Source organism: Lolium rigidum, chromosome 3 (assembly GCF_022539505.1).
Source record: "Lolium rigidum isolate FL_2022 chromosome 3, APGP_CSIRO_Lrig_0.1, whole genome shotgun sequence".
In the NCBI taxonomy this organism is placed as follows: Eukaryota; Viridiplantae; Streptophyta; class Magnoliopsida; order Poales; family Poaceae; genus Lolium; species Lolium rigidum.
In genome coordinates this window covers 29486976-29497684 of record NC_061510.1, presented here as the reverse complement: position 1 = coordinate 29497684, position 10709 = coordinate 29486976, and the positions used below count along the sequence as shown (strand labels likewise).

Genomic DNA, 10709 nt, shown 5'->3' with positions numbered 1-10709 from the left:
CCGGAGGGAGGCCGGGACGCCGCGGCAGCAATCCAAAGCAGGAAGGAGGTGTCTATGGGAGGGATCGTGGGAATGAGTTAGTTTCCTTTTTGTTTAGCGATCATGACGGGACGAACGGGCGTGGCTTTCGTATTTTTCTCTGCGGGCAGAGTGCGTCCGTCATCGTAAATTGGTAAGTGCACCAGAGAGATTTGATTAGGCCAATGAAAGTTGTTAGCTTGGTGGGCCTGATCGTTGGGTTGTAGTTAGTTGTAGTACATCCATGTACGTTCTGGGGTGACTTTAGAGGAATTCATGTTTTCTCTTTTATAAGTAGTAGAGAAGTACAACAACAATAGTGTTCATATGAATATGCATGGCATTAATTAAATAAACAGGTTTTCCTTTTTTCCGATAATATTTTAAGCAGTGACGGTGGTGTTTGATGAAACAAGTGTTTTTTCAAAGAATAGGATATCTCGGGTAATAAGCTTGATTCTCTATCGTTTTCTATCAATTTGAGGGTAAAGGGATGCCTTGCGTCTGTAAGATTATTTATGTTTACCCTAACACAGTCTTAAGATAATGATTCTGGTTTTGTAGTGCTCAAAACTTTGGAACCGTTTAAGATATAGCTGAAAAGACACGGGTTGCATTGTTTATTGCCGTTGATGAAGTTCACTGTGTTTCTAAATGGGGTATGGATTTGACCTTGTCTCAGCTTGCAGGAAGGCGATGGCCCGGCTGGGAGGTACGGCGCTGTCAAGGACGGCGGTGATGGTGTAGCCACCGGCGTGTGACACGGTGACAGGGAGACCTGGACGATGCAGCCGCCGGCGTTTGAGGCGGTGGCAGGGGGTGCGGCGACGGTGGTGCGGACAGCTTGTGACGCGGTGGCAGCGAGTGCGCCGTCCAGGGAGGCGGCGACGGTGCTGCCGACGACGTGTGATGCGGTGGCAGCAAGTGCGCCCTCGAGGGAGGCGGCGACGGTGCTGCCGACGACGTCTGATGCGGTGGCAGCGAATGCGCCTTCCAGGGAGGCGGCGATGTTGCCGACAGCGTGCGAGGGTGTGGCAGCGAGCGCGCCGTCCAGGGAGGCGGCGACGATGTGGGGGCGGCCTGCAAGGTAGCGGGGACGCGTTCCCTCGACTGGAGGGAGGCCGGGACGCCGGCGGCAGCAATCCAAAGCAGGAAGGAGGTGTCTATGGGAGGGATCGTGGGAATGAGTTAGTTTCCTTTTTGTTTAGCGATCATGACGGGACGAACGGGCGTGGCTTTCGTATTTTCTCTGCGGGCAGAGTGCGTCCGTCATCGTAAATTGGTAAGTGCACCGGAGAGATTTGATTAGGCCAATGAAAGTTGTTAGCTTGGTGGGCCTGATCGTTGGGTTGTAGTTAGTTGTAGTACATCCATGTACGTTCTGGGGTGACTTTAGAGGAATTCATGTTTTCTCTTTTATAAGTAGTAGAGATTACCTGACCTTTATGTCCCAAATTTGATTGCCCTTGGCCGCAGCCGTTAAGCCGTACCCGGCTAGCAGCGGCCGCTCCCTTTGCCTCCATCTCCGACTATCAGCGTGTTCAGAGATTAGACCAAAAGAAAACGAAACGTCCACTGCGGCCGTGCCTCGGTGCGTGCTTTGTTTCTCTTCAAATGCGTACTTGCTGGAGGTCCAGACTTGAACGTGGGTGTATAGTATAGATGGGCCTCTTTCTTTTTTTCTATCTTCTCTTATATATACATGTATATCAACTATGGGCCCCAAATTTGGCTGGGCCCCGGGCCGTCGCACCTATTGCCCTGGGCCAGAGCCGGCCCTGGGGACATTGCAACCAGAAGGAAACATGTAATTATCGGCCATAACACCATACGTTATGAACAAGCAAGGTGGACCTCATAATAACACAGCAGACATACGTCATTATATAATCAGACATTTTTAGCAAGTACCAAGTAGTACCATTGTGGTACTACACAACACTTGATAAATCTTGATTCATCCCGGTGCTACAAACGATGAGCAATCTTCTAATCATCGGCCTAGCAATGAAAACAACAAGCATCACGCTTGTTCTTGATCATCCATTGCCCATCGAAAACTGGTACAAAAAACCTTGCCTCTTGTAACCATGAACAGTAAATCCAGTTCACCGATATGCAATCAATTTGTCATCCATTCGAAACCTGGCTACCAAATTGAACTACCACAACACCGAATTCCCCCAAAGCATTACCGCAGTCTAAAATCTCGACGTCTTGCTAGTAATCTACAAATAAAATCCTACCTAAGCATTTACCTTCACATATGTACAATTCATTTCATCTAAATAACTAACACTTGCATATTTACGTGTAGATCTATGAAGGAAAAAACATCATAGCAGGTAGGAGTAGGACTTCCCATCATTGGCAAGGGCCAATGGAGGTCGAGATTGTCGGCCTTGTGAGAACCATGGTCCCAATGATTCTTTGTTCGCATTGGCCGCGACCACTCTCATTGGGAAGAATATGAAGATGTCTGGGGAATGGCCCCCAATATACCAAAGATAGAGGAACAAGTAGGTGACGGGATGATCGTACTACGGCCTTGGCCGGCTGAGCAATCGTTGGAACGTGGCCGGCTGTGCTATCATATGGCCAGTCTGTGGAATCCTCATGGCCGGCTTGAGATGGTTGGTAGAGCTCCGTCATCCGTGTTGAGAAGTCTATGCTCGGGCCACATCCCGTCGACACATGGAACTATGTGTGATCATGCCGCATGCGGCTCCATACGTGATGATGGACCAGACGGCGTGGGTGACACATGGCTACGAGGTTCACAGTGACCCTAGGCCATGTAGCACACATGTCCCTATCCCTATCAGCAGAGACCGAGACGTCAAGATAGGGCACTCGATGGGCCACAGGACGCCTCGGGATGGAGCACCGGAGCCAGACAAGCCGGCTTTCCCAATACCATTACAGTTTTCTCCTGTGTAACATAGTGGTTGTATATAAGGCCTAGTAGCACCCCCTTCGGGGGATCGATATCACTCTCATTCACATCCCGCTACTTGGAGGAACAAGGTCTTCTCCTACCTCCTGCAGCCAGCCACAACTCAAGGTGCACCATTGTAGCTCTCATAAGGCCATAACATCACATGATCCTAATGTTCAGACTTTATCATGATTGTATGTCTTGTAGGTATGTCTCTCTATATTCGCAAGGCCAACAATACAAGAGCAAATAATGAGAGTACTAGGAATGGTGATAAATCCATCCTGCACCCAGGTCATTACTTTGTACATGGTTGATGGAATCTCACATTTAACACTTTGTCAACCTCACAAGTTTGACAAAAAAAATTGTTGATATTGAACTATTGTTCATTCCCATTTAATACATTAAAAAACTTCTATCGATTCTTAGGTCATCAACTTGATAACGAACTACATTGTTAGAGTCCAATGTTGTTTTCTTTGTGTCGACTTGTCGAGAAAGCACACTTGTTGGAGACGATATTATTGGTGTCCATACTACGAGCCATTACATGCACTAGTTGAGGCCGGGACTTAGAGAGTTGAGCTAATCCTATTGATGCTTCATTTTTATTGCTATTTTGACTTAGGATTTGGGTCATTAGTTGGATCAGTTGAACATGTTCTGCCAATAATGGATGTACTCCGGGTAGCATCTCGTCATTGTTCTCGTTGTTGACGCATCTCGAAGGATCCATATGTTGAGTTTAGAGTGTATGAGAATAAAAGAGAATAGATAGAAAAGGTCTAGGGATTTCCTACCAAAACAAAGCAGATAAAGGTAATTCGTCGAACAACAATCATCTAGTTGGTCATACCACAATTTGGTAAGATCAATACGTTATTACGATATCGTTGGTCAATAAAAGAGAACTACTGGTGGTCTCATCTATTCCTATCTCGAGTGCTTCAACTTCCTCTCTTTTACTTCTTCGACCTTCCTTCTGGGTATCGTGAAGTATGGATCAGATTCTTTCTTCAAGTTCTTCATTGGTCTTCAATGTAGTGAATCCTGATAATTTGAGGAATAACATCTGAAGCATCGGTCTTCACGCTTCAGTGTCTTGGGCATCAGTAGTCCTTTCTTGATGGTTTTAATGGGGTAGATCATCTAATGAAAGAGGAAAATATTTTTGATGATGAGGTAGGTGAGAATACTAGAAGTTCATAAAGCAAGCATATTTTTAATGGAAGTAGGATTAGATAAAATTTTCATCCTAGGTTCTTCCTATTTTTGAATCCAATCCTAGGGTCATGATCCTACAGTGAACACAATGATCTTATACCATCTGTAGTGACCTCACCCGGTAGGGTGCCAATCCCTGTGATTATTGTGCTAGTTCCTGGATCAGTCGATAACACATACAGTTTAAGATGTAATTGATGGCGTGTATTTCACACGTTCGTTGGGCAACCCCAAGAGGAAGGTATGATGCGCACAGCAGCAAGTTTTCCCTCAGAAAGAAACCAAGGTTTATCGAACCAGGAGGAGCCAAGAAGCACGTTGAAGGTTGATGGCGGCGGGATGTAGTGCGGCGCAACACCGGAGATTCCGGCGCCAACGTGGAACCTGCACAACACAACCAAAGTACTTTGCCCCAACGAAACGAGTGAGGTTGTCAATCTCACCGGCTTGCTTTGTAACAAAGGATTAACCGTATTGTGTGGAAGATGATTGTTTGCGAGAGAAAATAGTAAAAAAAAGTATTGCGGCAGATTTGTATTTCGGTATTAAAGAATGGACCGGGGTCCACGGTTCACTAGAGGTGTCTCTCCCATAAGATAAAAGCATGTTGGGTGAACAAATTACGGTCGGGCAATTGACAAATAGAGAGGGCATAACAATGCACATACATGACATGATAAGTATAGTGAGATTTAATTGGGCATTACGACAAAGTACATAGACCGCCATCCAACTGCATCTATGCCTAAAAAGTCCACCTTCGAGGTTATCATCCGAACCCCTTCCGAGTATTAAGTTGCAAAGCAACAGACAATTGCATTAAGTATGGTGCGTAATGTAATCAACAACTACATCCTCGGACATAGCGCCAATGTTTTATCCCTAGTGGCAACAGCCAAACACAACCTTAGAACTTTCTGTCACTGTCCCAGGTGTCAATGCAGGCATGAACCCACTATCGAGCATAAATACTCCCTCTTGGAGTTAAGAGTAAAAACATGGCCAGAGCCTCTACTAGTAACGGAGAGCATGCAAGATCATTGATACGTCTCCGACGTATCGATAATTTCTTATGTTCTATGCCATATTATTGATGATACCTACATGTTTTATGCACACTTTATGTCATATTCGTGCATTTTATGGAACTAACCTATTAACAAGATGCCGAAGTGCCAGTTCCTGTTTTCTGCTGTTTTTGGTTTCAGAAATCCTAGTAACGAAATATTCTCGGAATTGGACGAAACGAAGACCCAGGGTCCTATTTTTCCACGGAGCTTCCAGAAGACCGAAGAACATACGAAGTGGGGCCACGAGGTGGCCAAACCATAGGGCGGCGCGGCCCGAGGTCTTGGCCGCGCCGACCTGTGGTGTGGGCCCCTCGTTAGCCCCCGACTCTGCCCTTCCGCCTACTTAAAGCCTCCTTCGCGAAACCCACGATGCGAAAAACCACGATACGGAAAACCTTGCGAGACGCCGCCGCCGCCTATCCCATCTCGGGGGATTCGGAGATCTCCTCCGGTACCCTGCCGGAGAGGGATTCATCTCCCGGAGGACTCTACACCGCCATGGTCGCCTCCGGAGTGATGAGTGAGTAGTTCACCCCTGGACTATGGGTCCATAGCGGTAGCTAGATGGTTGTCTTCTCCTCATTGTGCTTCATTGTTGGATCTTGTGAGCTGCCTAACATGATCAAGATCATCTATCTGTAATACTATATGTTGTGTTTGTCGGGATCCGATGGATAGAGAATGCCATGTCATGTTAATTATCAAGTTATTATACATGTGTTGTTTATGATCTTGCATGCTCTCCGTTACTAGTAGAGGCTCTGGCCAAGTTTTTACTTTTAACTCCAAGAGGGAGTACTTATGCTCGATAGTGGGTTCATGCTGCATTGACACCAGGACGGTGACGAGAAAGTTCTAAGGTTGTGTTGTGCTTGTTGCCACTAGGGATAAAACATTGGCGCTATGTCAGAGGATGTAGTTGTTGATTACATTACGCACCATACTTAATGCAATTGTCTGTTGCTTTGCAACTTAATGCTTGGAGGGGTTCGGACGATAACTCTGAAGGTGGACTTTTTAGGCATAGATGCGGTTGGATGGCGGTCTATGTACTTTGTCGTAATGCCCAATTAAATCTCACTATACTTATCATGTCATGTATGTGCATTGTTATGCCCTCTCTATTTGTCAATTGCCCGACTGTAATTTGTTCACCCAACATGCTTTTATCTTATGGGAGAGACACCTCTAGTGAGCTGTGGACCCGGTCCATTCTTTAATACTGAAATACAAATCTGCTACAATACTTGTTTTTACTATTTTCTCTGCAAACAATCATCTTCCACACAATACGGTTAATCCTTTGTTACAGCAAGCCGGTGAGATTGACAACCTCACTGTTTCGTTGGGGCAAAGTACTTTGGTTGTGTTGTGCGGGTTCCACGTTGGCGCGGAATCTCCGGTGTTGCGCCGCACTACATCCCGCCGCCATCAACCTTCAACGTGCTTCTTGGCTCCTCCTGGTTCGATAAACCTTGGTTTCTTTCTGAGGGAAAACTTGCTGCTGTGCGCATCATACCTTCCTCTTGGGGTTGCCCAACGAACGTGTGAAATACACGCAATCAAGCATATTTTCTGGCGCCGTTGCCGGGGAACGAAGAAAAGCTACACCACAAAGATTTCTAACTCCCACGTCAACTACACGCCAGCATATTTTCTGGCGCCGTTGCCGGGGAGATCAAGACACGCTGCAAGGGGAGTCTCCACTTCTCAATCTCTTTACTTTGTTTTTGTCTTGCTTTATTTTATTTACTACTTTATTTGCTGCATTATATCAAAACACAAAAAAATTAGTTGCTAGCTTTACTTTATTCTACTGTCTTGTTTGCTATATCAAAAACACAAAAAAATTAGTTTACTTGCATTTACTTTACTTGATTCATCATGTTTCCTTTTAATTTTACCACAAAGAACATACCGGTAGGACAAGGGTCTATAATTGGGAGGAACAATATAGAAGAATTTTTCACCCATGTTAGTACCGTTGAAGATTTTGAAGATAGACACTTGGTAGAACTTGCTCCTACTTATGAAATTGCTGCTGCTGCTTTAGTTCGCTCTGTTGGAAACTAAATTTGTTAATCTAAATCCTATAATCCAACACATGTTTCTTACACTTGGTGATATGGAAGAAGGGGAAAAGAAAGATTTTGTTTTAGAAACCCTTCTTAGAGAATTTGGTGGTCTAGCAAGAGAGGCTAGAAAGGTCTTCGCTAAATTTAATATGCTTGGTTCTCATACTAATTTTGTTAGTCTCCTTGAAAAAATGGATATGGATAGGATAAGGTACACTAATAATGCTAATGATGGTGGGGAGATCAAAGCACCCATACCATGTAAACTCCTAGCTATGAATGATGCACTAGAACATAACTATGCTTGGCTTGTTCCTGAAAATTTGTTCGATGAGAGTAGCAAGCTCAAGACTAATGAGAAGGGAGACGCTGAAACTTATGTATCCAATATACTATGCATGGTTGAGAAAACTCCAAACCCCGCTGTAGGTGCACCACCCTTCGATGTTACTTGAGTTACACTTTCTGCGCCTAGCTGAAAGGCGTTAAAGAAAAGCGCTTGTGGGAGACAACCCATGTTTTTACTACAGTACTTTATTTTATATTTGTGTCTTGGAAGTTGTTTACTACTGTAGCAACCTCTCCTTATCTTAGTTTTGAGTTTTGTTGTGCCAAGTAAAGTCTTTGATAGAAAAGTAAGTACTAGATTTGGATTACTGCGCAGTTCCAGATTTCTTTGCTTTGTCACGAATCTGGGTCTATCTCCCTGTAGGTAGCTCAGAAAATTACGCCAATTTACGAGCATGATCCTCAGATATGTACGCAACTTTCATTCAATTTGAGCATTTTCGTTTGAGCAAGTCTGGTGGCCTAATAAAATCCATCTTTACGGATCTGTTCTGTTTTGACAGATTCTGTCTTTTATTTCGCATTGCCTCTTTTGCTATGTTGGATGAATTTCTTTGATCCACTAATGTCCGAGTAGCTTTATGCAATGTCCAGAAGTGTTAAGAATGATTGTGTCACCTCTGAACATGTGAATTTTTATTATGCACTAACCCTCTAATGAGTTATTTCGAGTTTGGTGTGGAGGAAGTTTTCAAGGATCAAGAGAGGAGTATGATGCAATATGATCAAGGAGAGTGAAAGCTCTAAGCTTGGGGATGCCCGGTGGTTCACCCCTGCATATTCTAAGAAGACTCAAGCGTCTAAGCTTGGGGATGCCCAAGGCATCCCCTTCTTCATCGACAACATTATCAGGTTCCTCCCCTGAAACTATATTTTTATTCGGCCACATCTTATGTACTTTGCTTGGAGCGTCAGTTTTTTTTGTTTTTTTTGTTTTGTTTGAATAAAATGGATCCTAGCATTCGCTTTATGGGAGAGAGACACGCTCCGCTGTAGCATATGGACAAATATGTCCTTAGGCTCTACTCATAGTATTCATGGCGAAGTTTCATCTTCGTTAAATTGTTATATGGTTGGAATTGGAAAATGCTATATGTAGTAACTCTAAAATGTCTTGGATAATTTGATACTTGGCAATTGTTGTGCTCATGTTTAAGCTCTTGCATCATATACTTAGCACCCATTAATGAAGAAATACTTAGAGCTTGCTAATTTGGTTTGCATATTTGGTTTCTCTAGAGTCTAGATAACATCTAGTATTGAGTTTTGAACAATAAGGAAGACGGTATGGAGTCTTATAATGTTTACCATATGTCTTTTATGTGAGTTTTGCTGTACCGTTCATCCTTGTGTTTGTTTCAAATAACCTTGCTAGCCTAAACCTTGTATCGAGAGGGAATACTTCTCATGCATCCAAAATCCTTGAGCCAACCACTATGCCATTTGTGTCCACCATACCTACCTACTACATGGTATTTATCCGCCATTCCAAAGTAAATTGCTTGAGTGCTACCTTTAAAATTCCATCATTCACCTTTGCAATATATAGCTCATGGGACAAATAGCTTAAAAACTATTGTAGTATTGAATATGTACTTATGCACTTTATCTCTTATTAAGTTGCTTGTTGAGCGATAACCATGTTTACGGGGACGCCATCAACTATTCTTTGTTGGATATCATGTGAGTTGCTATGCATGTCCAGTCTTGTGCGAAGCAAGAGAGATCTACCACCTTCATGGTTGGAGCATGCATATTGTTAGAGAAGAACTTTGGGCCGCTAACTAAAGCCATGATTCATGGTGGAAGTTTCGGTTTGGACATATATCCTCAATCTCATATGAGAATAATAATTGTTGCCACATGCTTATGCATTAAAGAGGAGTCCATTATCTGTTGTCCATGTTGTCCCGGTATGGATGTCTAAGTTGAGAATAATCAAAAGCGAGAAATCCAAAATGCGAGCTTTATCCTTAGACCTTTGTACAGGCGGCATGGAGGTACCCCATTGTGACACTTGGTCAAAACATGTGCATTGCAAAGATCCGGTAGTCCAAGTTAATTAGGACAAGGTGCGGGCACTATTAGTATACTATGCATGAGACTTGCAACTTGTAAGATATAATGTACATAACTCATATGCTTTATTACTACCGTTGACAAAATTGTTTCATGTTTTCAAAATAAAAGCTCTAGCACAAATATAGCAATCGATGCTTTCCTCTTTGAAGGACCATTCTCTTTACTTTTATGTTGAGTCGGTTCACCTATTTCTCTCCACCTCAAGAAGCAAACACTTGTGTGAGCTGTGCATTGATTCCTACATACTTGCATATTGTACTTGTTATATTACTCTATGTTGACAATTATCCATGAGATATACATGTTACAAGTTGAAAGCAACCGCTGAAACTTAATCTTCCTTTGTGTTGCTTCAATACCTTTACTTTGATTTATTGCTTTATGAGTTAACTCTTATGCAAGACTTATTGATACTTGTCTTGAAGTACTATTCATGAAAAGTCTTTGCTTTATGATTCACTTGTTTACTCATGTCATTACCATTGTTTTGATCGCTGCATCCACTACATATGTTTACAAATAGTATGATCAAGGTTATGATGGCATATCACTTCAGAAATTATCTTTGTTATCGTTTTACCTGCTCGGGACGAGCGGAACTAAGCTAGGGATGCTTGATACGTCTCCGACGTATCGATAATTTCTTATGTTCTATGCCATATTATTGATGATACCTACATGTTTTATGCACACTTTATGTCATATTCGTGCATTTTCACGGAACTAACCTATTAACAAGATGCCGAAGTGCCGGTTCCTGTTTTCTGCTTGTTTTTGGTTTCAGAAATCCTAGTAACGAAATATTCTCGGAATTGGACGAAACGAAGACCCGGGGTCCTATTTTTCCACGGAGCTTCCGGAAGACCGAAGAACATACGAAGTGGGGCCACGAGGTGGCCAAACCATAGGCGGCGCGGCCCGGGTCTTGGCCGCGCCGACACCGTGTGGGCC

At 43.5% G+C, this 10709-nt stretch overlaps 1 protein-coding gene across 1 annotated transcript in view; it reads left to right on the top strand.

Moving 5' to 3' along the window:
• The window catches only part of LOC124701359, a 46575-nt gene extending 45774 nt beyond the window's left edge, over positions 1 to 801 (top strand). The window contains exon 3 of the mRNA XM_047233415.1: positions 701 to 801. The gene's annotated coding sequence lies outside the window, so the exon portion shown is untranslated. The remainder of the gene's footprint in view (positions 1 to 700) is intronic.
• Positions 802 to 10709: the final 9908 nt, after the last annotated feature.